The sequence below is a fragment of the Bemisia tabaci genome, chromosome 3, assembly GCF_918797505.1.
Source record: "Bemisia tabaci chromosome 3, PGI_BMITA_v3".
Lineage (NCBI taxonomy): Eukaryota > Metazoa > Arthropoda > Insecta > Hemiptera > Aleyrodidae > Bemisia > Bemisia tabaci.
The window spans coordinates 4915801-4941105 of NC_092795.1; the positions used below are offsets into that span (position 1 = coordinate 4915801).

The 25305-nt window shown below is 42.0% G+C and overlaps 1 protein-coding gene and 1 non-coding gene across 2 annotated transcripts in view; both read right to left on the reverse strand.

Annotated features, from left to right (window-relative positions):
• Positions 1 to 25305, reverse strand: part of Tis11 (Tis11 zinc finger protein) — a 149829-nt gene that overhangs the window by 26542 nt on the left and 97982 nt on the right. The gene's annotated exons all lie outside the window — the stretch shown is intronic.
• Positions 6128 to 6199, reverse strand: TRNAE-CUC (transfer RNA glutamic acid (anticodon CUC)). Its single transcript has one exon. It is a non-coding gene; the product is annotated as a tRNA-Glu (tRNA).

The following is a 25305-nucleotide window of genomic DNA, read 5'->3' on the forward strand; positions in this document are numbered from 1 at the left end:
AGAGAGAAAAAACTGATTACTTAATCGTTAATAGTCGAAGCAGATTGCATTTAAAGTCAAAAATCAGATTGCGTTCTGGTTCTTATAGACAATGGGGATAATTTTTTTTTGTTGTTGTTTTTTTTGTTTACTATTCAAATAGCCCTCAATGGCTAATCCCACGCTTTAAGTCCCATCCCCCCTCCGTCTCTACTGAACCAGTCCCAGGCAACCGTTGTTTGAGACCATCAAACTCGGGTCGCCTGGCCGGGAATCGAACCCGGGACCTCCCGATCATAGAGCAAGCGCTACAACTACTACATCATAGGAGGCCGACAAATGAGGGAATTGAGGGACTAACTATAGGATCTCTCGTGGGTTGCCGTTAGTGTTGTCTATTACTGACGTCATTTTGTCTCTTGCAACCCCCCAGTTCCACCAATAGGATTCCTCCATGCTTTTTGTCCTCTTTGTCTATCAATTTTAACAATCATGCAATTGCCATGCAAAATGGCATGAGAGACATAATTTGAGATATAGTTTTTAGTCTATTGCCAACCTCTTTGGTCATCGCAATCATCAGCATCCACCAATAGGATCCCGCAATATACCTTTTGTGTTCATTGTCTCTGGCGTAGTCTATCAATTTCGACAATCAACCCGCAGTTGGGTTGATTCTTGTTAAATCCATTCGAGTAATCTCCTTAAAATATTCCGACCTAACGCAACCGGCATGGCGCGGCGGTTCGCGGTCGATAAATATCATCGCGTAGATTTCATCGATTCATTCTTGCAATTTTAATCATTCTTTGAAGAAATCATCAATTATGATTGCCCCTTCCTAACCTCTCCCCCCCCCCCTCCTCGGGACAATCCCATGTCTCCGCGTCTCTCATTGACCCCTTTACGAGTAATTGTACGTTCGGAGCTTTGAACTTCCTTCAACTCGCCAGCGTTGCCGTTCGGACCGGGAAAATACCACTTTTTTAACGGTTGATGTAGATTTTAATGAAGCGAGTCTAAGAGAAACGCGCCTGCGGGCTGATTATTGACATGGATAGACAAAGAGGACAGAGAAAAAAAGGAGCAATCGCATCGGTTGAAATGGGTGGTTGTTATAGACCAGGGTTGCCACAGAATTTAGAAGATGAAATTCCCTGACATTTCCCCGACACATTTTGGTAAAATACACTGACAATTGAAGATATGACGGATGGTTGAGAGGGCCTAATTGAGAATAGTTTTAGGCAAAATGTGTTGTTCAAAATCTCAAACCCATTCCAGAAAGCAAATGAAGGTGATTTAACAAATTTTCCCTGACATTTTGTGATTTTCCCTGCCATTTCCCGGTTTTCTCTGACTGTGGCAACCGTCTATAAACAAAGGGAGGAAATAATAGACACTACAGGGCCTCTCTAATTAGTTTAGTAACTCTTTCGTCCATTGAAATCACCTGCGGGTTGATTATTTAAATTGATAGACAACGTGATAGACAAAAAAGACATAGGGAACATGGAGCGATCCTAATGGTTGAAGCGGGTAGCTCATAAAGGATCGCTTCATTTTCGGTTTGTCTACAATTTCTATCGCTTTATTGTCCATCAATGCCAATCAGCCCGCTGCTCCCACCAGTAGGACCAACAACCAAAAAAGGATGATGACTCTTATAACTGTCCATGAGGAAGTATTGAATCCCCGGAAGTACATTTTAAACTTCATGGAGTGCTTCTTGCAGCAAATTTCAAGAGGAAACCAATGGAACCACTTTCAGAACCTCTAAGTTCTGTATGAACGGGGGTGTAAGCTCTTAAAGTTTCCAAATTTTGTCCGACCTCTCCTATTGACTCGTTCCACCGTGTGCCGCAAAGAGGCCAGAGAATGGTCTCTTTGAATCTGTTCCCTAAAAAACTTTCGAATTTTATAATCTATTCTCATTGTGAATGTTTCAGAAGCTCACAGCGGCGACACTGCTCTCAACAAGTGACCATTTTTGCATAATCTGGTGGCGCGCGCGCGTGTCGCGACTTGCGAGGCGAGTCCGTTCCCAGGATCAGAGGCCGACGCGACCCGATCGTCGCTTCTCTGACGTAAGAACGTGTCTAACCCTCGGGATGAGACCTATTGTCCGTTTGACTCCACGGTTTGCAGGGCTCACGAGGAAGAGGAGCTCCGTCCTTACGTCGGAGGAGCGACTCCGATCGAAATCGAGACGTCTAAGGGAAGGTCTCACTGACACCCGTCATTGTTTCGGCTGCAGTTCGCAACGATAACGGCCAACGACGCGAAAAACGAAAGAAGTGTCCAAGGTTGAGCTTGCGGGCTGAGAAAGACGTGATGGTGGAGGAGGAGGAGGAGGAGGAGGAGGAGGAAAACGAGGAGGAGGAGGAGGAAAAGGAATGACATGTGGTGCGAAGTCACTCAGTCATAAGAAATAGGTATCTTTGGGGGGGGGGGGGGGACCACCAACTATAAGAGTTCTGAGCTGGGTTCAATAAATTATACGATCGGAAAAATTAAATTTCTAGGGATACTAATTTTCTAGGTCTAGTTTACTGTTCACCTCCTCTCACTAGGTACTGATACTGCGAAAGGCGACGAAAATGTGTTTTTCAATTTTTTTATTATTTTATTTCTTTTTTTTAAAAAAGGGTTCAATCTGTCGATTTACACTAGGTAATTGCAAAAATCTTCCGGGGAAACCCGCACCCAAGACTCTAATCTGCGCTGAGGAGGTATATCCCGGGTACTCCTTCCGACCCCCTTTCTGGCAGCGATGAGAAATCCTTTCACCTACTTTCACACACTGACGATGAGAGCTAAACAACCAGTATTCTGCATCATTTTAAGGCGCAGTGCTGCAGGTTAAGAACTAACTGTATCCATAACGCAGCGGCACTTCCCCTAACCTTGAAACAGCATAAGATAAATTTAGATCGAATCTAACGGAAAGGGACTGAGCAGCGGCAATTCATCATCGGGAAATCTGGTTTTGTTCCTCGATTTACATGGAGGCTGTGCTTTGCCGCATTTTATTTATACAACGAGATGTAAGTTGGTAATGAGAACAAACAGTGAAGCAAGGCCCATTCACGAAGCAACCGGTTTCCAGCCGATCGTCGGTGCGAATATGTTCACCGATATCGGGAGACTTGAGATGTAAACAAACAATGGTGCAAGTCCGTTCAGAAGGTACAACATAACCGGTTCTAGTGAAGGAGATACTGAATGAGTCAATTTGCACGGTTCAATTTCGACGACTGATTCGCTCATGGTACTACAGAAATAAAATAATCTACCGCGATGAGTCTGTCGCATACTTCTGATGTGGCAAACTGAGTTTCCAAGACAAGAAAGTGCTCAAAAATCACGTTGAGCTCATCAAAGATGTAGAAAATCCATTCTAACCATGGTTCTGTCGTAAAACCCACGGATATTGAAATTTAATGGGACTAAATTACCTCTAAAGGGAGATTATTATTGACAGGAGGTTATAGATTTGATCGATAGATGACCAAAAAGTGGTATCGATTCGATCGACAACCGTGAATCGATCGACAAATTCATATTTTGGTTATGAGAACTTTGTTTTAATTTTCTCTTGATAAAAAATAGAGCCACCTAATCGGAAAGTTTGCAACATTACAATGCAGATAGGCATTTTCCGACTTTAGCCATCAATATTGTTAGAGTACCTGCATACAGGAGAGTATTGCCATCTCAATCCTTTTACTACAGAAAAAGTGTGCCGCTCTGGAGGCGGCACACTTTTCGGCACACATCGGTCGTCTACCATGGAGCCCCAAAGTTGGACCAAGGTAAACAATCCCCAGCCCCTCCGCTTCTAGTTTCGCCCAATGTAAACTAACAATCCAGCGACAAATTTCTACAAAGTTCTAGACGTGATTTTGGATGTGATAGACATTTTTTTTGTAACCAACTTCTAAATTGAGTTCGGATCGAACTTTGATTGACATTTTTGCCGAAAATCAACCTTTGAGTGTGATTATCATGCATTTCACAGCCGACCGTGTTCCTCTGGGTCGGGTTTGTTACATTGGTCCAACTTTAGAGCTCCATGATAACCTAAAACTGATGAACCAATCAGAAAGCGGCACAGAGATGCCAGTACTCTCCCGTAGATAGGTACTCAAGATATTATAATATGCTCTTTTTTTTAAATTGAATTGATTCAATATACGAGAATGAGGACGAGGCGGCAACGCGGCGAGGGCTTCGGCGGGGCAACGGTCTCTTTCCTTCCGGCTGGTTCTTGGGTCGGAAGTTACGTCGGATTACGTCAGGGCTCGGCGACCGAAATTAATCGGCGTGACAAGGCGTCTGCGTCTGGGCCGCCGCGGACCGCGCCTGCGCACTGCCCGCCATCCGCGCGACCGTGACGTCACCGAACCGGGCCGCGCTTGCGCATCGCGACGCCTCGCCGCCCGTGCGCCGCTGACACCGAAAACCCAAAAACACCTCCGAAAGTGGGCGACGACGTGAAAAAATAACTCTTCTCCTCGCCTAATCGCTCGCCGTCGTTGCGCTATTGTTCCAGAAATCGCGTTTCTCGTGCCGATTTTCCATCGCCCCGCTCAATCGGACCGGCATGAGGAGTGCGTCAAATCGTCACTCCTCGGACGTAAGGGTATTCTTCAATTTTCGTGTGAGCCCTGTTCTTTGTACAATTTTATGCTTTCCACGGCTCATATTGAAAGGGAGATACGCCCTTACGTCAGAGGAGCGAAGAAATATATGTTTTGAGATTCAGTCAGTCTTTTGAGACTCAGTAAGTAAGAAAGTAAGTAAGTAAGTAAGTAAGTAAGTGATAAGTAAGGTTGGTTGGTAGATTCCTTTATTTAAAGGTGCTTTAACATGGGTTAAAGTAAGTGAGTGAGTGAGTAAGTAAGTGAGTAAGTGAGAAAATAAGTAAGTAAGTAGGGACCGGACTGACCGACGAGGCGCGCGGCGCCCTCAGGGGTGCAAGGAAACTAGCAGGAATACCCTGCCGATGGACCGTAGTCCTCAACTTCGTGCAATTGACACATTCCATATTCCCGCAAGGCTCCGTGACCGTCTGATAAGCCAACATGTAATCTTTTTTAAAAGCAAGATAGACCGAACTATGATCAAACTAACGGCGTTTAGCAGAAAGGAACCAAGCCACATCAGCTATTGTCAAATTTAACAACGCAATTTAATTTTTTACAATTTTGGTGCGGATTCCTTAAAAAATTTGAAGGCATTTGTTTCGCACTGTGCAGAAAATTCACTGAAATTTTCAAAAAAATCTAGACAACTGTTTTCATGTAAAAAGTGAAATACTCAATTAAATTTGACGATGGTTGATGTGGTTTGGTTCCTTTTTGCTTAACGCGGACCGAATTAAACTCGAAAATAGGTTCGAACTACGGGACTACTACACCCCTTGGCCGCTTTCCGGGCGGTGCAAGCCCCCGAAACACCTCGTGCTATGCGGCGGCGTTGTGCGTTATACTTATGATTTTACATTATTGGGTCAGATTTGAGGCGAAGTTAGAGTAGAAGTTGACTCATTGATTGATTCGTGGATTGAGTCTGATGAGAAACCACTTGGAGATACTTAAAGCATTTCAGGACAAATGCGAGTGTCAATTGGACTGCATTTTGCAATTTGGAACTATAGACTCTGGCTCTTCTGGAGAAACACTTATGTGCATGGAGAAACTAATGGCACATACGTTGTTTTTTAACCGAGCTAGAATTTATAGTTCCAAATTGCAAAATGTAGTCCAATTAGAGTAATTTAAAGTCAATTAGAGTGTAGGATAAAGCGAAATACAGTTAACTTTAACTAAAAAATAACATCAAATTTAACTCGAAAAAAGAGTCAACGTTGGCTCGATTATATGTTCGTGGCAGGAGCAGAAGAATGATTTTCTCAGCAACACATCATCGTTTTCCATGCGACAGAAATTGACACCATTTCATGACGTTGCGACGAGTCATCGGCACCCTTTTCGTTAAAATCATTGCCTGTAGGCACAGAGTGAACTAACGATAAGTTTGTAAGAATCTGTATAGGTTTCCGTTCCCCGAAAACTAGGAATGAAATATTTACTTGACAACAATTCAAAAATTCAATTTTCATGGAATTGCACTAAAAATATCATTCCGGTACCGGGAATCGAACCCGAGCCTCCTGGGTGAGAGCCAGGTATCCTAGCCACTAGACCATACCGGACCGTACGTCAACGCAAGTTTCAGTAGGTTCACAAGTTTCCTTCACTATTATGCACTTTCAAATTTTCGATAATTTTAAGGGACTACGAGGAACTTCGTGGGAACCAACCTGCCCTTCACTGACTCTTCCCTGATTTTCTATGAGAGCTTCTCGCGAAGTCCATGATTTTCACGGCTGTATGTCGGCGGCGAATTTCGCTGGAATTAAGTCGGCGCTACTGTAAATTACAAAACCGCGATTCGCTCACCGTCGAAACGCGGACGAAGGGGGGGGGGGGGGGTGTAGCGCACGGTGAAAGTAAGCCGATTATTATGTCTATGAGTTTATGCTGGCAATGGCACGGGTATCATTGATTCATACATCATGCGGCATTATTTTTACGTAAGGTGCGCGTTTGGCTGACCTACCTCGTTGTTCTCTCCGCTGAGTCGCTCACCGCATCTTGCTACACGGCCGTGCAACGAAAAACATCATATAAGCTTCTGGGCGTTGCCAAATTTCCTCGGCTAAAGGATTTCGTTTTCAGAGGAGTTTTGAAAATTTTCCGTTGAACTGCTTAGAAACGTTAAATTAAGCTCCGAATTAAATTCTTCGAAAAGGTTGTAGAAAAAAAATTTGATAAGATTAAGAAAACGAAAAAAGATCGTAAGAAGTCTGAATGCTCATGCTACGACGTGTATTCTTTGAACGGCGCGGTATACTGCCGCGCTAAGGAAGAACGCCGTATGAACATTCGATGGTTGCCAAATTTTCTCCGATAAAGTGTTCATTTTCAGGGAAAGTTGTGAAAATTTTTCTTTGGAATTTTCAGGAGCTTTAGGTGAGATTGCAAATAAAATTATCTGAAAACTTGGGAGAAAAATATTCATAAGTTTATTAGGAAATGTGCGTTTAAACAACGGAAATTTGGCAACGCCTAAAGGTTCATACGGCGTTTTTCCTTAGCACGGCAGTATACGGCTCGGGTTTCACCTTGATTTCACGGCGTGGACAGCATTTGCCGTCCCTAGTAAGAACGTCGTATCTCCATTCGACACTTTTTCAATTTTTTTCGACAAAATGCTGTTTTACAAAAAACCTAACAAATATTCATCCTTCATTTTTCCGAAACAACTCTGGCACACCATTATGAACTTGAAATGAAAAAATGAAGCCTAAGGGAAATTCCATTTTCTTGCAATAGCGCAACAAAAACACGCTGGAATAAAGTAAAAACATCGGACTGGAGTAACGATATTTTTGCTGAGGACAGCATGAAACACGCGTTGATGTGTGCGTGATTGCGTTACAGCTTTAGCGTTGACGAGAAAAATTCACGCACGCCGATCTTCCATTCTCACCGATATCTGCGAGCTCGAAGTATATTTAATGACACGTTGGTGAGCTTGAATCGAGCTTTCGCGATTCTAGACCTGATGAAACATTTTTCGACATTCCTGGGCTTAGTAGTTTCTTCTTCTAGAACCTTATTCAAAACGAGTAATTTTCCGATGTCCGATTCTTGGGAGTGTGGGGTCTCCGTGCACTAAAAAAATTAATATGCTGTTTTAGCACCTAGGATGTCCAAAATGTGTCTGGTGATCGCAAGATGCTGTATTTACTGCCCTGGCAGTTAACTTTACATCCTATGAATGCATATTCAACTGCGTGGGCAATCAAGGCAGCATCTTTAGATCACGAGACATATTTTTTGACATCCTAGGTGCTGAAACAGCATACCATTTTTTCAGTGTGGTAGAATGCCTTTGCATCTGTCATTAAAAGGCTTCAAATAAGGAAAACAATTTAGCCGCTATCTTCAAGTAGGTAGCACTTCTGTGGCTCGATGACCGCGGAATCTTCTCGATAGCGTGAGTCGGATTGCGCAATCTCCCGTTCGCGCTTGCGCTACGTGGACGCTACAACAGAACTCGCGGTTCTCGCGCGAGCGTTTCATAACACTCGCGCGAGAAGAATCGCGACTCACGCTTGACGCTCCCGCGGGAAAATCGCCCGCCCTCCAGTTAAGGACTCCGGGCTTCCGCCACGGGAATAGTCCCTACGAATCGAGTATCGAAGGAACTAAGCGCCATGGAAAAAAAAGTTAACCCAAGAATGGCCAAAACCCAATGAATAGATACGCTAAGAGAACATGCAACTTACGATTTCTTAGAATAATGCGATTCTTATAATTTGTTAATTTTTTGGTGCAGTTTCCTTACCTGAAACAAAACATAAACACATTTGAATTAATTTAATTATAAATTTCAATTATCCGACGCTAAATCAAAATCCTGCGGATAAACTGAATCCAAAGCCTGCGAATCCTTGTATTTTCTAAGTAAGATTTATTTTCTAAGTTACAACGTTGAATTTCACTCGAAAAATTGTCTTTTTTATTATTATGCTATAGGGGAAACATCTCCCTGAATTAAGATGTGAACATAAATCGCCTTCTTGAGGATAGAATTTGTTAGACAAGCGACTGTAAATGCGGCCCCAATCCCGTTAAAAACTTAACTGAATTTTGATCAGTTCACGATAAAAGGGACTTCAGACCGAAAAAACTAAACATTGAGTTGGTAGTACCGGAGCGTGGAATTATCTTCGAACATTTACGAGTTCATAACGTTTCAGGATGACAAAACAAACCAATGAATATTTGCGGTTTGAAGTTTGGAGATCAAACAAATTCAGTCATGTTCATGACTTAAAATAAAACTTCACGCCCTCTAGTTAATTGGACTACATTTTTCGATAAAGAACTATTATTTCTGACTTATCCATTAAAGCACCTAACTGCGAAGAGAAACTAATGGTTCACACGTTGTTCCTAAAATAAGAAAAAAAACAGAAGTTCCTTATTGCAAAATGTACTCCACTTGTGCAGAAATGAATGAACTAGACCACTCGAAACGCACTCTCGAGTACACTCACACTGAAATTGTTTCCGTCGAAATCTCAAAATCTAATTCTTGATCCAACCCAACTTGGCAAAACTCAAAAGTTGCTCTGTTAAAATGTTAGTCGGAATAGTCATATTTCCCATGCAGGGAGCACTTTATGACTGGTAGAAAAGAGGTCTAATTGTTAGACAACCCGTAGGCAGGATGCGCGAATAAAAGGTATTTTTTTGGTTCCTTCTTCCCTGATGAATAAATTGAGCATGCCCTTCAGCCTGAAGATTTTGCGGAGGAAAAAAAACACAATATATGGTTCTTTGTATAAAAGAGGGAAGGAAAAATTCATAAACTCATTGACTGAGTACATTAAAGAAAAATTAAAAAAACAACGGAAAATAAAAAAAATATAGCCAATAATCTCGACCTTCGAAAACCACCGGTCAGTGAAATTTAAATTTCCTATGATTAATAACAACAGGCATACGATACGCGATATGAATCATTACTCATGGAATGCTTATAGGTAAGAAAAATAAATTACGAAATAGCGAGTTAATGATAAATTAATGAAGTAGTAATTGGATCATTTACGGTCGAAAAAACAATACGACATTTGGACCAACCGTCTTCTTGTTATGCAACGTTAATTAGACCTACAACATTAACGTTTTCAACGCATGCAACCTAAGTTTTCGGTCTTGCAGCCTGAACTTCAGTGCAGATAACTGAAGTTTGAGTGGAGTTTTTGTTAGATAAATCACGACTCTTATTTTCACCGAAGTTCTGTTTGTACGACCGAAAACTTCAGTTATAGCTGGATTGAAAACTTTCATACTCCTGATGAACTGAGGGTCACTCCATGAGCACTCCTTGAAAAATTTTACTCTCGCTGGTCGCTAATAGTACACTCAAAAGTCAATTTCTCTACCACTTGCAATTGCTTTTAGTTCTTTGAAATCATTTGCATGACGCGTCAAAATTTTCCACATCAATGGCTCAAAGCGAACCCACGCATCTTAGTTGCGGCGTTTCAAAATTTCCGCTCTGATTTCATTTCATCGAAGAGAAAACAGCAAATTGTCTCCCTTGTAATTTAGACAGAGTACCTATTATGCTAATAAAGAAGGAATAAAAATTGTCTCGCTTTTATATCTATTTTTCTACGATTTCCCATAGTAGAAAAAAATATGGAAATTATTGCGAACTCAGTTCACTGAGGTCTCTCGGATGAAGTAATAGAATTTTTTCGTGTAGATTCTCCGTTGTGCCCACTTATGACTTACGGATACCGCGCAAAGGATTCTCCCAATACGAGAGACCGTGCTAAAGTAGAAACCCGTAACAACGATGAAAAACCCAATGAAATACGCTATTTTCGCTGAGTGCAATGGAACACTCGACCAGTGGTGTTGCAGCAAAACAAGTGATAAAATCACGCGACCAACAACATCGCAGTCGGCCGCAAATTGCCTCTCGGGATATGTTATCGCCGACATTAGCTGTGCTCAACGCTGCGATGCCGAATTGCCCTGCTATGTAAGAACACAGTATATCCCAGGGGAATGAGGGCATTTTCCGTAAAAGTAATTTGATTTTGAAACCGGAATCGGGACCGAAAATTGGAATGTTCCAAGGATAGTATGTTTATTTAGATCGCCTTCAGCGAAAAGGAACCAGCGCGATTACTATGTTATAAAAATGTTGCTTCTTCTAAATTATCTAAAAAAGTTCCCAGAATAGCAAATAGTTTCTGCTTCCCACCTAGAAAAAGGTAAATTTTAAAGGGAAATATAGTTGTGTTTTTACTACCGTACATAATATTAAGCATTTTTGAAAGAAAAGTGAAGTTGCACGATTTTGAAAACGCTGTAATCGCGCTGATTCATTTTTGCTACATGCATTCCTTTTATCTTACGATAAGTCGTTTTACTTTAAACTCGTATTCTACGCTGTAAAAAAGGGAAGGGGGGGGGGGGGGGCAAAAACTCCCGCCGATTTTTTTCCCCTCTATCTTAGGCATTTTCAAGGATTTTAATGAAAATATTGACAGCCGTATCTCTAGACATTAAAAGAAGAAGAGAAGGTTTTGCAATGCGACAAGCGTAATTTTTTAGAGAGACGCCAATCTTAGTAGTGGGAACCACGGGGGTCTAATATTTCGAATTTTACCGTGGCGTAATTATTCATGTACGGATCCACAGTGATTTCTAAAACGAATTCAAGTAACGTGGTAAAAGATGCGATTAAAAATAAGCAAATCTCTTCTTACAGGCGCCGAATGACAATAACTCCTGTTTGCCTCCCTTTACATCCCCTCCTTCTTCAAAACACAGAGGTTCATTCGCTGCAATAGGTGAAAAATTAAACAAAAACTGTAGATGGTAGGAATGAAAATAACCGCAACCACTGCTCTACATGTTTAGAAAACGAAATTGAAGCGACACCCTCGACAAATCAAGGAACGTGCGAGGCAGTGGCGTGGCGTGATTTGCGATTATATCGATTGATCTACCATTTGAATCTAGGGAAAAGGATCGATTATCAGGGCGTTCGTAACGAACACCTGAATAATCGATTCTTTACCATAGGTTTAAAAGGCATAACAATCGATACATCGCAATTCACGCCACGCCATTGGAGGTGGTTTGAAGGAAGGCGGGAGTGTCTCGGTTTCATGTCACTGCAATAAATTGCACCTGTGGGCCGAGTTTTTTCGATTGAGTTCCAGTTCCGAAAACGAGCAGCTGCGATCAGCGGCAACCTGTTCGGGTGGCAAATCTTCCGTGGACCGTAGCGCCACCGGCGATGAAGGTTGCCGAATGATCCGGATATTTTCTGTCACTCTGCCGTGCTATGGAAAAACGCCGTAAGAACATTCGAGTGTTGCCAAATTTCCCCGGATGAAATGAATATTTTTCAGGAAAGTTATGCATATTTTCCTTGAAATTTGTAGATATTTCGGCTTTATTGCGGTCAAAATTGTTCAAAAAATTTGAAGAAAAGTATTCATGATCATCCCAGTAAATTCGCATTTTATTTGAGGAAATACGGCAACGCCTGACGGCTTTTACGGCGTTCTTCTTTGGCACGGCAGCATTTGCAATAACGTGGTGTCTCCTAGAATTATGGCTGGTTAAAAATCAGTAATTTTTTTGGTACTTTTTCGAAAAATTCAAAGCTTCCTTGCACTGGAAAAAAAACACATTGGATCTAGAGTCCAGACTCTAAAAAACATCGACAAGAAAAAATACTCTTGATTCAATCGGATATTTGCTTAAATCAAGAACCAAGCCTCTTAATTTGAGCGGATTTCCTTTTGATTCAAGGTTCAATCTGATTAAATCAGGAGTATTTCTTCTAGTCAATGTTTTTAAGAGTCTGAACTCTAGATCCAATGTGTTTTTTTTCCAGTGTGACAAAAGAATTCAATGCTTTTTCGATGGAAATTTTTCCGACCACCCAATGGAAATGTGACGGAATTCTACAAATTTCAAAAATTTGAAAGAAGAATAAAATGAAATGAATTTGAATGCGAATCGAAGGAATGAGATCACGATGGGAAATAATGAGGGAAAAAATAAAAGCCCACAGCAACGCGGCGTAACTCCCTATAGTTCGTTACGCGATACAGGTCGGCTTCCTGAGAAGTTAAAGTATTCTGAGAAGGTTAAAACTTAATATATAACTTAGAACTTAATATAAAACTTATATAATAAAATATAAAAAACATATTAAACTAAATATACTGTGGGATTTGATTTGGCAAGAATTTAACTAACTATTCCGTATCTCTATAGCTTGTGCCCGCTCTTGAGATGATACGGATCCCACTCGTATACTATCTCATTTTGTGTTGATAAACAAGACGGGGCAACGAATATTAATCGGACTCGATGATACTTTCACTGATTCATGTGCAAATCAAACTGCTGAGTGACTGATTTCTTGGGAATTTATTTCGTTCGCTAATTCGAATTGCATTACGCTTCCATTGAAAAAAATACCTGTAAGAAAGAAGTGGAAAACTCGATACTTTATTACGAACGTTTTCAAATTTTTAAAGTTTTTTATTTTCTCTCACAATCAGTTTCCGCTCGTTCTATCTTCATTACTGTTACGATTACTGGTTCTTCGCTGATGAGTGCTTCTTGTGAGTATGCACCCGTAAAAAATGTAGCCTCCCCACCGAAACAAAAAGTAGGCAAATTGGTGTATTAAAAAAACGAAACTTTGTGAAACTTGCTGTTCTAAGGGCTGAAAAAGAGGGTTCGCTCTGGCCCCTCTCGCGTCAGCTAGTAAGACGGTGTAATCTAGGGACTATGAGATTACGTAACACGCTAAGGCAGATGTGCGGAATTAAGTTAACTCCCAAAAGGTCAGATATCGGTTGAAAATCGATTTCCTGATTAGCGACATCACTACCGATATACGGTCCGATGTGAGCGCACCCCAAGCTTAAACCTGGCACAGCAGGTGAACAGGCGTCTGCGCAAACAACCATATCGACATATCTCCATGGATGCCAAGCTTTAAAAAACAAACAGCCAAGTCAACCGGAGTTCAAAAAAGGTGCTAGACTTAGGAGTAGAAAAAAAGGGGTGGTGGCCGTAGATTTACCAAATTTCTAAGTGTTTACCGATCCATGGAAATGTTCAGTAATTATACCGAAAATAACGAGTTATTTTATCATGCTCAATGAAAAGAGGATATAGTAAAACTATCAAAATCACCGATAAGTGCTGTGCGCATTCAAGGTGAATTAACAGCATGATGCCTATACTTATAGATTTTATTCATTTCCTGACGGTGACCCGGACTTTCCCATCATTTGCTTCTCAGTTGTCTTGAAAAAGTCAATATTTTTGTACCGAAGTATAGAAAAAAATTGTTTCATTGTTTTCTGGTTTCCTTTTCGGTACAAAGCCAACTCGAACCACTTGTTTAAAAATAAAATAAAATATGATAAGAAAATAAATGACAAAAATTGATCTTGAAGTGGATAGAGAGGAAATTCCCTGTTTTCGGCACCAATTCCCCTACAAATCCCCTGCTTTTCCTGAATGTCTTTCATTCCCTGATGAATACAGGTACTTTCCGGGGATTCTACGTCCTAAGCACCGGTGGCGTGGCGTGCTTTGCGATATATCGATTGATCTACCATTCAAATCAATGTAAAATGGTCGATTATCAAGGTGTTCCTTCGATCTTTTATGATCGAATCGATCCTTTTCCATAGATTTAAATGGAGAAATGTCGATAATCGATCATTTACGCCACGCCACTGCTAGACGCCATGGTCTACATTAAAAAAGAAATGCATTTCTTGTCGAATTGTCTTGTCCATTGCATTGTCCAAGCAAATTCAATCATACATATCTTTATCTTTTCATGAAGCCTAGCAGAAAATACTCGCTCGAACCGATGCAACGTGGCGACATCGCATGCAACTTAGTTGCAAAAAACTGAATAATGGACGCGATGCTAAGGCGCTAACCATCTCGTTGATGAATAGCTCCTGCCTCTTCCCGGTACAGGGTGATGAGGGGGGGGGGGGAGGCGCTTAAGCCGCGCCGCGCAAATTGTCGTGGTCGATGGAATCAACGCGACTCGACGCGCCACTCTCCACGTTTTGCGTCACGGATTTTTCCACGGTCCCCCCGATTTTCCCCATCGCCCCCCACCTCCCTCCCCCTTGTCACAACTTACGCCAAGATTGCGGGACGAACCGCAGATTCGTTGCTTTCTTACATTTATTTATACGAATCGATTATGTGTAATACTTGTTTTTCTTTTCTTGTAAACTTACGATTGAAGAAATTTACCTAGTCATTGACGGATAATTTTTGGTTCTAAATTCTGAGATTTTAGCATGCCGAAAGGTTTAAGGAGTAGTTAAATATTTTACTTTATGATTGAAATCGAGAAAACTATGAATAGACGTGAAACTTATTAGAAAAAATTTAGAAAATCTTTAGGATGAAGAAATATACATGAAGTAAAGCAATGTGTAAAGTAAAGCAATATGTAACTGGATGAGAGCCAGGCCAGGACAATCTGAATTTTTTTTTCACATGACAAGGATTGTGCGGATTTTCGTGCAAACTTCAGTGAATTTTCTGCATTATCCGAAGCAGACTCCTTCAAATTTTCAAAGGAATCCGCACAAACATTCTCTTGTAAAAATTTAAATTGCCCAGTTTTTGGCAACAGGCTAATGTAGCTTGGTTCCTTTCTGCTAGACGCGGTCCAATTAAAATGAATCGATAAACATCGCTTCATTGTGCCTTGACACTGGACGAAATAACTTATTTTCGGAAAACGCGGAGAAGAGAGCAGCCGACGCGACGCACAATGGCTCGAGTCACTTAGAGAGGTCAGACGTAAAATGTTTGACTGAAACTGCAAAATTTGATGTTTCTTTCTTCAAATTTTAAATTTCAAGGGATGTATCGTGAAGAAAATTTCACAAGGAAACCAATGCTACCACTTTTAGGACTTCAAAGTCTTGTATAAACGGAGTTACAAGCGTTTAAAGTTTCCAAATTTTGTCCCACCTCTCCCATTGACTCGATCCACCGTGCGACGGCCCCTTCGATGTCAAGAATGCGACCCGCAAGACACGGACGATAACGGCTTTGTTTGGTCGGCGCGGAGGTCAGCGCGACGAGCGAGGTTGGAGGTCAATGGGAAGCGGAGGCAGTTCAGTTCAGTTCGTCGCGTCCGAGTTCAAGATCGAGGCGTCGTAAAAAAGGGAGAAAAGGCCGGGCCGGAAACGAGAGTCGCGCAAGGCACTTCCGCACCGACCGCGACGCGGGAGAAACGGCGGGGGAAAGTCAAAGGTCCCGAGGGATCGGTGGTCTGCCACCTGCATTTCAGATCGTTACCAAGTTAACTTATGGTCGTGGGAAATGTGTGAACATTCGGAATCGGACGCACCTATTTACGACAAAGAGAACTAGAAGAATAGAATTAAAATGGAAATTATAAAACAAATTAATTCTTTTCTTTTTTAAAATGAATACTTTTCCTTTTGCGACGAAGGTCGCAAGAGGAAAAGTAACAAAAATTTTTAAAAAAAATTGATTTATTCAATGATTTTAACTTGTGCGGAAATATCGCTCCCTCTTTTATAAATTGAAACTATACTCGTACTTTACTCTTACCATTTCGAGTTTATAAAGTTACGGAGTATTTGTTTTTTATGTAATAAAATATACGTAAATCATCATCAGTGTTTAGGATTTTAAAAGTTTTTAAAAATGAAGAATCTAAAAATTACAACGATTCTAAACAGTGGTTATCTACTCAAAAGCAGATAGATTCACATTAAAAATTATTGATAGTCGAATTTATTCATTGATAACGAAGGTTTTCCCCACACTAGAAGCAATATTACGTGCTGAGCGGAACTACGACAAAAAATTATGAATCGAAAGGAACTTGGTTTGTGAGGTTTGAGGAGTACATAGTTCCTTTTGTTTTAATTCATTTCAACATTGTTCTGTTCAGCAAGAATACGTCCAATTCTCTGCGTGCTCAATTGTTTTTCCATCCAAATTGAATTCCCGGGTTTTCCGGGTTTTTCTTCTTTTCTCGACGCCAAGAATACCGGTGATTACCATTGCGACCGTCGACGAACTAATGGGCCTTAATCTACGGAAGCTTTCGTGAGGAGCCCGTTTTGTCGCGTGATATCAAAAAATCAAACATTAAGTTACGGGTGGTTTGGTTAATTCTTGTGTCAAAAGAAGGCGTAACGTCGTAATACAATTTCGAACCACGCACACGACGAATGACGTATTTCTATCCAACGGAACTATGTTCATCATGACGTGAGCCCTGTTATGCACGTATTCTTATGGGTCTCAGGGCTCATGCCTTAATGCACATAATGCAGAAATATGTCCAAATTGAAAGTTTCTCTAGACAATCAGGGTATGATCTCCTCTTATCATATTGGATAAGCTTGACGTCATACTAGGCTCCGACACACGTCAACTACCCGAATCACTTATTTTCGTCGGTTAAGCTCTCCGGCCGAGTACTCGAGTGGCGACGACGGCATCACGCGAAAAAGAACTGACTTCCCAAGCTCCTTCGCGAAAGCTCTCATCCGCAAAGAGATATCTATGTAGATTACGACGTTTTTGCAACGGGCCCGAAAAGTTGGTACTCATTCGCGTGACGTCGTCCGAGTGGCGGTGCACGCTGCCGGGGAGTGGGCGGACCGCTACGTGATTACGGAGCCGCCGCAAAGTGGATCGTGTCAATAGGAAAGGTCCGACAAAATTTGGAAACTTTGAACGCTTGTAACTTCGTTTATACAAAACTATGTACTTCTAAAAGTGGCTCCATTGGTTTTCTGGTGAAATTTTCTTCAAAAAGCACCCCTTGAAATTTAAAATTGGACGAAAATAACATCAAAATTTGGAGTTTTAATCTGAAATTTTAGGTCCGAACTCTGTAATTGACTCGATCCACTGTGCGGCGAGAGGAACTCGTGAGGATGGAGCATCGCTCTCGTGACAGGTAAAAATAGCCCGAATGTTTTTGACAGCGCCTGACGCAACACTCTCACTTTCTTCATCTTCCTCCGGGCCGACTGCAATCGACGTCCAGTGACTCGCGTCTCACCGCAGAACGCGGAAAAAATGTCTTGCTTCGAAAACCGCCCAACTCGAAAAAATTATAATCTCATTTTCTTCCGCAAAACTGGAGTTCAGAGACACAGAGACGTTTGAGCCGCGTTCGGCAGAAAGGAACCAAGCCACATCAGCTACTGCCAAATATTGGCAAATTCAATTTTTTACGAGAGAACAATGTACGAATTCCTTTGAAAATTTTAAGGAATTTGCTTCGTACTAAGCAGAAAATTCACTGAAAGGACGACGGACCGGTCTTATGGGAAAAGTGGGCCCGGTTAAATCGGCTGGCGTTTTGATATGTTGTAGGTCTTAACCTACTGATCAAAAGTGTCAATGGGCATTTCTCCCTATCTCGAAGTTTTACCCCCCATTTTGGGGGTCAAAGTTGCCAATTCGGCGTATAATTGGCAGTTTTGACACCCGGGTTTATTGGTCGCCTATGAGATTCTTTGATGGTTTCTTGAGTCTTTCGAATCCTCTGAATAGGCTAGAGACCATCCGAACTCAAAAACTGACAATTTTGCCTTAGGGGTAGGGGGGGGGGGGGGTGTTCACGCCACCGATTTCAGAGTCGGCGAGCCGCATTAAACCGATTCTTTCGCCATGTTTTGGAGAATTTTTTATGCAAATGATTGCGACTGCATCTAGAAAGGTCGACTAAGATGCAGCTCAGAATATACCCCCACCCCCCCCCCCGGGGGGGAGGCGAAAACTGGGCCGAAAAGCCAACCGAACTCGGGCTGCGAAAGTTGCTCGAGTTTGATTGTTGATCGTTGATGAGTTGATAGGTTGACCGATGATTTTGTCATGTTTTGGAGTTTTTCTTTTTATCCCAATGAAACAGACTGCATTTCGGAGGGTCGACTGAGATGGAGCACGGAATATGCTGTATGAGAAAGGAGGCTTCTCAATCCGCACCCTCCCTCGCAATAGGATCTCTCAGCATAGGTCAGTGTGGCACTGACACTAGTATAGTGGCATTTTTTACCACCACCATCACTCATACATAATTCCGAGGGGCGTTTTAGCTGACACGCATTTCCGACTGAGCCCAATATTTCTATAAGCGAAAGCTAATGGTGCAGATGATTCCTACGGCTGAGACGTATATAACGTCGGTTGATTTCAGAAATATATCATCTAGGTGATTTTTTAAATGAAATCGCACACCATTATCGATCATTAAACAGTTTTGTAGAATGTCAAGAAAGGCAAGGAAGAAAGCAAAGTATTCGCAAAAAGGCAATATATGCAATGCAATCAGTTCTGAAGGTATTTGACGAGTTCTGGGTTTTTCATTCTTTCTACCGGAGCTCCATAAGTAATGGATCAAATCCTGGAAGCTCTCAGTGCAGAAAGTGAGGCGAGCTCGCTGAGATTTTTTTACGTAATCAGAAAATCTAAGAAAAAAACAAGGTCATGTACTTCTTCTTTTTAATTTTTTTTCTTTTCAAAAGCAAATAACCCCTCCCCTCGTCGAAATTCTGAAATGCATCAGGATATGCTGAAAATTGAATGATGGTATGAAGTTTTAATCGTCCTAGCCACATTCAAAAGTGTCACTCCACTAGTGTCAGTGCCACACTGACCTATGCTGAGAGATCCTATTGCGAGGGAGGGTGCGGATTGAGAAGCCTCCTTTCTCATACAGCATATTCCGTGCTCCATCTCAGTCGACCCTCCGAAATGCAGTCTGTTTCATTGGGATAAAAAAAAAAAACTCCAAAACATGACAAAATCATCGGTCAACCTATCAACTCATCAACGATCAACAATCAAACTCGGGCAACTTTCGCAGCCCGAGTTCGGTCGGCTTTTCGGCCCAGTTTTCGCCTCCCCCCCACCCCCTCCCGCCCGGGGGTATATTCTGAGCTGCATCTTAGTCGACCTTTCTAGATGCAGTTGCAATCATTTGCATAAAAAATTCTCCAAAACATGGCGAAAGAATCGGTTTAATGCGGCTCGCCGACTCTGAAATCGGTGGCGTGAACACCCCCCCCCCCCTTACCCATAAGGGAAAATTGTCAGTTTTTGAGTTCGGATGGTCTCTAGCCTATTCAGAGGATACGAAAGACTCAAGAAACCATCAAAGAATCTCATAGGCGACCAATAAACCCGGGTGTCAAAACTGCCAATTATACGCCGAATTGGCAACTTTGACCCCCAAAATGGGGGGTAAAACTTCGAGATAGGGAGAAATGCCCATTGACACTTTTGATCAGTAGGTTAAGACCTACAACATATCAAAACGCCAGCCGATTTAACCGGGCCCACTTTTCCCATAAGACCGGTCCGTCGTCCTTTGCACATACATTTTTATGTAGAAACTCAAATGCAATAGCTGATGTGGCTTGCTTCCTCTCTGCTTACCGCGGTCCATTTGACGCACTTTCGATCACAATTTCAAGACATCCTCTTGCAAGCAGAATGCAGATGCGCAGTCTCTTGAGGATTACAACTCTATCAAAAACCCAAATTCGACAAAAAAATACGCCTCCAGGGTTGCCGCAGAATTTTGAAAATGAAATTCTCCGACACATCCCTGATTTCCCTGACACATATACGCAAAATTCCCTGCCAATTGACGATGGCCAGATGATTAAAAAGACATGCTTTGAAATGCTTTTCAGGCAAAATTAGTTGTCCAAAATGTCAAGCCCATACTGGAAAGCAACTAGAGGCGACTTGCCAATTTTTCCCTGACACTTTTGTCATTTTCCTCGACATTTTCCGGTTTTCCCTGACTATCCATTCCCTTTACATTTATTCACTTACAATTTATTTTCAAATTACTTAAATTCCCTGACATTTCCCGGTTATCCCAGACTATCAATTTCCTATAAATAATATATTCTCTTTAAGTTATCTTTCAAATTACTTCAAATTCCCTGGCATTTCCCGGTTTTCCCTGACTATCAATTCCTTTTGAATTTATTCTCCTTAGATTAATTTTCAACTTACTTTAAGTTCCCTAACATTTCCCGGTATTCCCTGACTGAGGCAACCCCGCGACTCTGCACTTTTACGTGATGAACACCTAAATTCCCTGGGAGATCCGAGGGCTGAGCGACGGCCGACTCGGCAGCGTCGGGCGTCGGGCGCGAGCGGGCGTCGCCGTCGCGTCAACGAACATCGCGGGGAATCGCGACCGTGACCTTGCCTCGGACTGCGCCCCCGCCCCCGCTCGCCGCCACCGCCGCCGCCGCCGCCGCGAATCGCCGAGCGCCACCAAGCCACGCCACGCCACGCTCCGCCGCCACGCCGGCCGCGCTCCACCTCAGATTTCGATTTCACTCCAATCCTCTCACCATCAGTTCTCCACGCGATCGGAAGTAGACCACTGCGGGCTCATTCTTGAAATCGATAGACAAAGCTATCGACAAAGCTACAGACAAAGTGGACTATTTCGATTTCACTCGAATCCACTCATCATCAGTTCTCCTCCACTCGGATCGGAGGTAGAAGACCACTGCCGGCTGATTCTTAAAATTGGTGGACAAAGCGATAGACAAAAAAGACATAAGGAGTTTGGAGGAATCCTATTGGTGAATGCGGGTGGTTGCAATGGACAAAAGAGGTAGGTTAACGAAGGGCAACTCACGAGAGACCCGATAGTTAGTCCATCATTTACCCCCGTAGCCCATAAGAAACACCAATTTCAACCAATAGGACTGTACCAAACTCATTATGTCTTCTTTTTTTATCGCCGTGTCTATCAATTCCAACACTCAGCCCGCTAGACGGGGTAAAAACTAATCGGTTGAAAAGAATGTTCGCGGTAACTAGATTCCTGACTGAATAAGAAGCCACTCCTGCAACTTGACATGGTGCGAATTTCAGCGTTATCGGTTTAGCCTCTTCGAAATTTCACCAGGAACACGATTCCCGCACCGAAAATTACTGACAAAACCTCCCAACCGATATATTAAGGTTTTTATTCGGCACTTGTTACGAAAAATTTGAATTTTCTGCTCACGAGAACAACTGGCGCACAATGGAACGAGCCAATAGAAGTCGGAAAAATGTAGAAACTTTAAAAGCTTTTAACTCCTTTAATACAAAACGTCGATGTTTTAAAAGTGGTAATATTGGTTTTCTCGTAAAAGTTTCTGTAAGTATTATCCCCATATACATGAAGTTAAGCAAAATAAACGACAAAATTTGCAGTTAAACTTAAAAAATTAAAGTCCGACCTCTTTCATCGACTCTATGCAGTGTGAGGCGTGTGGTAAGATGATCTACCTACTGACAAACCAACGTGCCCGCGGACTTGCGGATGTGGGCGAAGCTTAATGCATCAGTAATCTCTGAAAAGAAGTTATTAGAGTCGGAGTTTACTTTCAGGACGAAAAGATAAAATATAAAAACATGGCAACGTTCCAATACGAGTCTTCATCCGTCATGGAAGATTTGGAAAAAATAAAAGGAAAAAAAAACATCTATCAACAAGGGTAGTATATTTTCATCCATGACAAGGGCTCACAGAAGAAAGAGGGGGAAGAACGGTACTCGAAAAGATTGACACCTAATAAAGAGAGGAAAAAAACTGAAAACAAAAGCGTAAAAATAAGGAAACAATACGTGCCGATCCCACTCAGGGACGGAGAAAGCAAAAAGAAAGGGGAAAATCCAAGAAGGCGTTTAACTTAGAGAAAGAGACCCCTTTTATTCAGCGAGGTGACCTATGACCCAATTTTATACCAGCAATAATTTCAATCAAATAAGAGCTATCATACACGGTGCACACGGGAAAAATAATTGTATGTTTGGGTTTCGGACATATATATTCATCAGAAAATTAGGAATTTGAAAGCGAACTAAATTTTTCGAAAATTCTCTCGAAATCGGGTCTTAGCTTCATGAGTTACATGATGCTCATTTTCTATGGTAAACTAGATCCCTCGACAAAATGCTGGTCTCGAGTGACGCACCTCCTAGCCGAAATTACAGGTGAGTCAACATGGTAAAATCCTGAAAGATTGCGAGCGCCAGGCGGATGTGAAGCCCACAAACCCGCAACGCGACAGAAATGAAAAACTAGGAGATGTGAAAAACTGATGTCACCAGTCGAAAACGCCTTCAGTTTTGGGCGATACTTCACCGCCCACACCTGAGTTAAAATATTTGTATCGAATCATTGCGCATTTGGATCGTAACTCGTAGGATATTTTAATCTCTTAACGGACATTCATTAAGTCTCGTCTTGTATTTAGTCGGAAAAATCTTTATGGAAACTGTTAACATCTTGCAAATGCTTCTTACCTTGGCAGATCCTGACTGGAGCCTTCGAAGAAATGACGGGGAGATTCGGATCTGTTTGATCCGTGACGTCGTTGAGAGCTACGACAATCTGTTGTCACAACTCGGAAACGCCTTTGGTTTCGTAAGATACAACACTTCTCACACTGAAGCTGAAATATTTGTATCAAAAATGATTGGCTTCTTGACAGTAACTCATACGATCTTCCAATCGCTATTCGAATATTCATGAAGTATTGTCTCGTATTCAGCCGAAAAAACTTGAACGGAAACTGTTGGAAGAATTTGCACGTGTTCTGCAGTTGATTCGCTTTAAGCTAATTCAGACTTATTTCCTTACGTATTTTCTTGTTCTTCTCATTTTGTGTTTTCGCCCGTAGTACTTTTCTTCCTGTCTTGGGTTGGTAACTTGAGGGGTTGACCACCGCTCGCGACGTCGAAGCAAGGTGACTTCCGATGACCTTTCACCCTTGGTCTCTCAACGACGACGAGTTGGAAACCTCAAGCCAGCCTGAGATCATCTAATCAGAGCGTATGTCCTGAGGAGAAATAACACGGACCCGGAGGGGGGGGGGGGGGGGGCGAGACAATGGCTGACAGGATGGGACGGGGTCGGTACAACGATGAATAATATTCCTTCCTTCCAATGCGGGTTGTTGACTCGGCTTGCATTCATGGCGTGGCGTACTTTGCGATATATCGATTGGTATTCAGTTAAACCTAAGGAAAAGGATCGATAAACAGGACGAGCGCCGTAATAATCGATTCTTTACCACAACATCAAACGGAGACATTTCGATAATCGATCATTCACGCCTCGCCACCCTTGCGTCCTCTCCGTCTCCTTCTTGTCTACAGCTCCGGAACTCGCAGCCCAAGTGGTGCGTGTATTTACACAGTACCCTTAAACCTACTCATTGTCAGACACTCAGAAGTTTGATGCGTTTAGTGTTGAGTCATGGAATGAAGTCGAATGGAGACTGTTGACCCAGAGGTCCCGGGTTCGAATCCCTGCCAGGGTGACAAAAATTTATAGATTGATAGTCTTGGATTTTATTACTTTGGAGATGAATAAATGTTTGCTCTCTCTCACTCTCTCTAAAGTAACTTGATAGAGAGAGTATGGCCATGTGGCGATCGTATTTGATTGGCTCCTCCATCTTGAGCTTCATGGAGCTCTTAGGGCCCAAAACTGGCGGACGCTGTAAATAAATGAAAATACGACATGACTTAAAGTGTAGTTTTATTTGCAAATAGCACCGGGAACTTTACTCATACGCATTAATACGACGTGCGTACGTACATAGTTTTACGGCTAATCAATCGTGTGCTATTTTCTAGAAAGATTATCTTGGATACAGTAAGGTTGGCAAGTGGGGGGTTGGTGATACCACTGATACCCGTCTAAAGTTAGCGACGAACCCCCTCCCATCCTCAAGTACCAAATCAAAGCGCCGCCATTTTTGGGCCCTAAGCCCTCCATGGGGCTTAGAGTCCATTCTCTCTCTATAAAGGTACTATACATGAATGTTTGCTCCTCCTCCCCCTTCATCTATCCTTCTTCTCTCTTCAATTTTGTTTGGTTGGCCCTTATTGACAAAATAGGACACTTAAAACTAGCTTTAAAGAAAGGGAATAAAGTCGGGTTTGTTAACGTGTATGAAATTATTCAGATACTCTGCATAAAATTAACATTTCGAACTTAAAAAAGGAAAAATGAAGAAGACAAAACGAAACGTAAAGGTCGCCACTTGAAAAGTTGTTACTTCCTGAAACTCGTCTTTCTGACGAAGTCATGTTAACCGTCGCGAAGCGGCTCCGTGGGATGAGGAAAAAGAAAATGCATATATCTCGCCTCAGTCGCAAATAATGACAATGCAGTGCTGCCCTACTGAACAAACGCCAGAGTTGCGAAATAAAATTTCAGAAATTTCATTTTTACAAAAAATTTCATTTTGCTGCGAAGAGAAATTTCATTTTTTATGTTTAACGATTCATCATGGGCTTCGTGTGCAACAAGCAACAAATAACCAGGTACCTATTCGACAAAAAAAAACTTCAAAATTTGAAACGAGATATTCTTTGGAAAAAAATTGAAATATTAAGATTTTACCGTTCCTAAACGTTGCATGACATACCGAGTAAGTGGCAGAAGTTTTAAAGCATTTCATGAAATTTCATTTTACTAAGCTCCATGAAATTTTGCGTGGCAAAAACGCGAGCGGGTGCGCATGTTGCCGAAATTCTTCTCAGAAAAATTATCTTTCGAGGAAAGTTATTAATATTTTCCCTTAAAAAAGCACGAACACTCAATTAACTC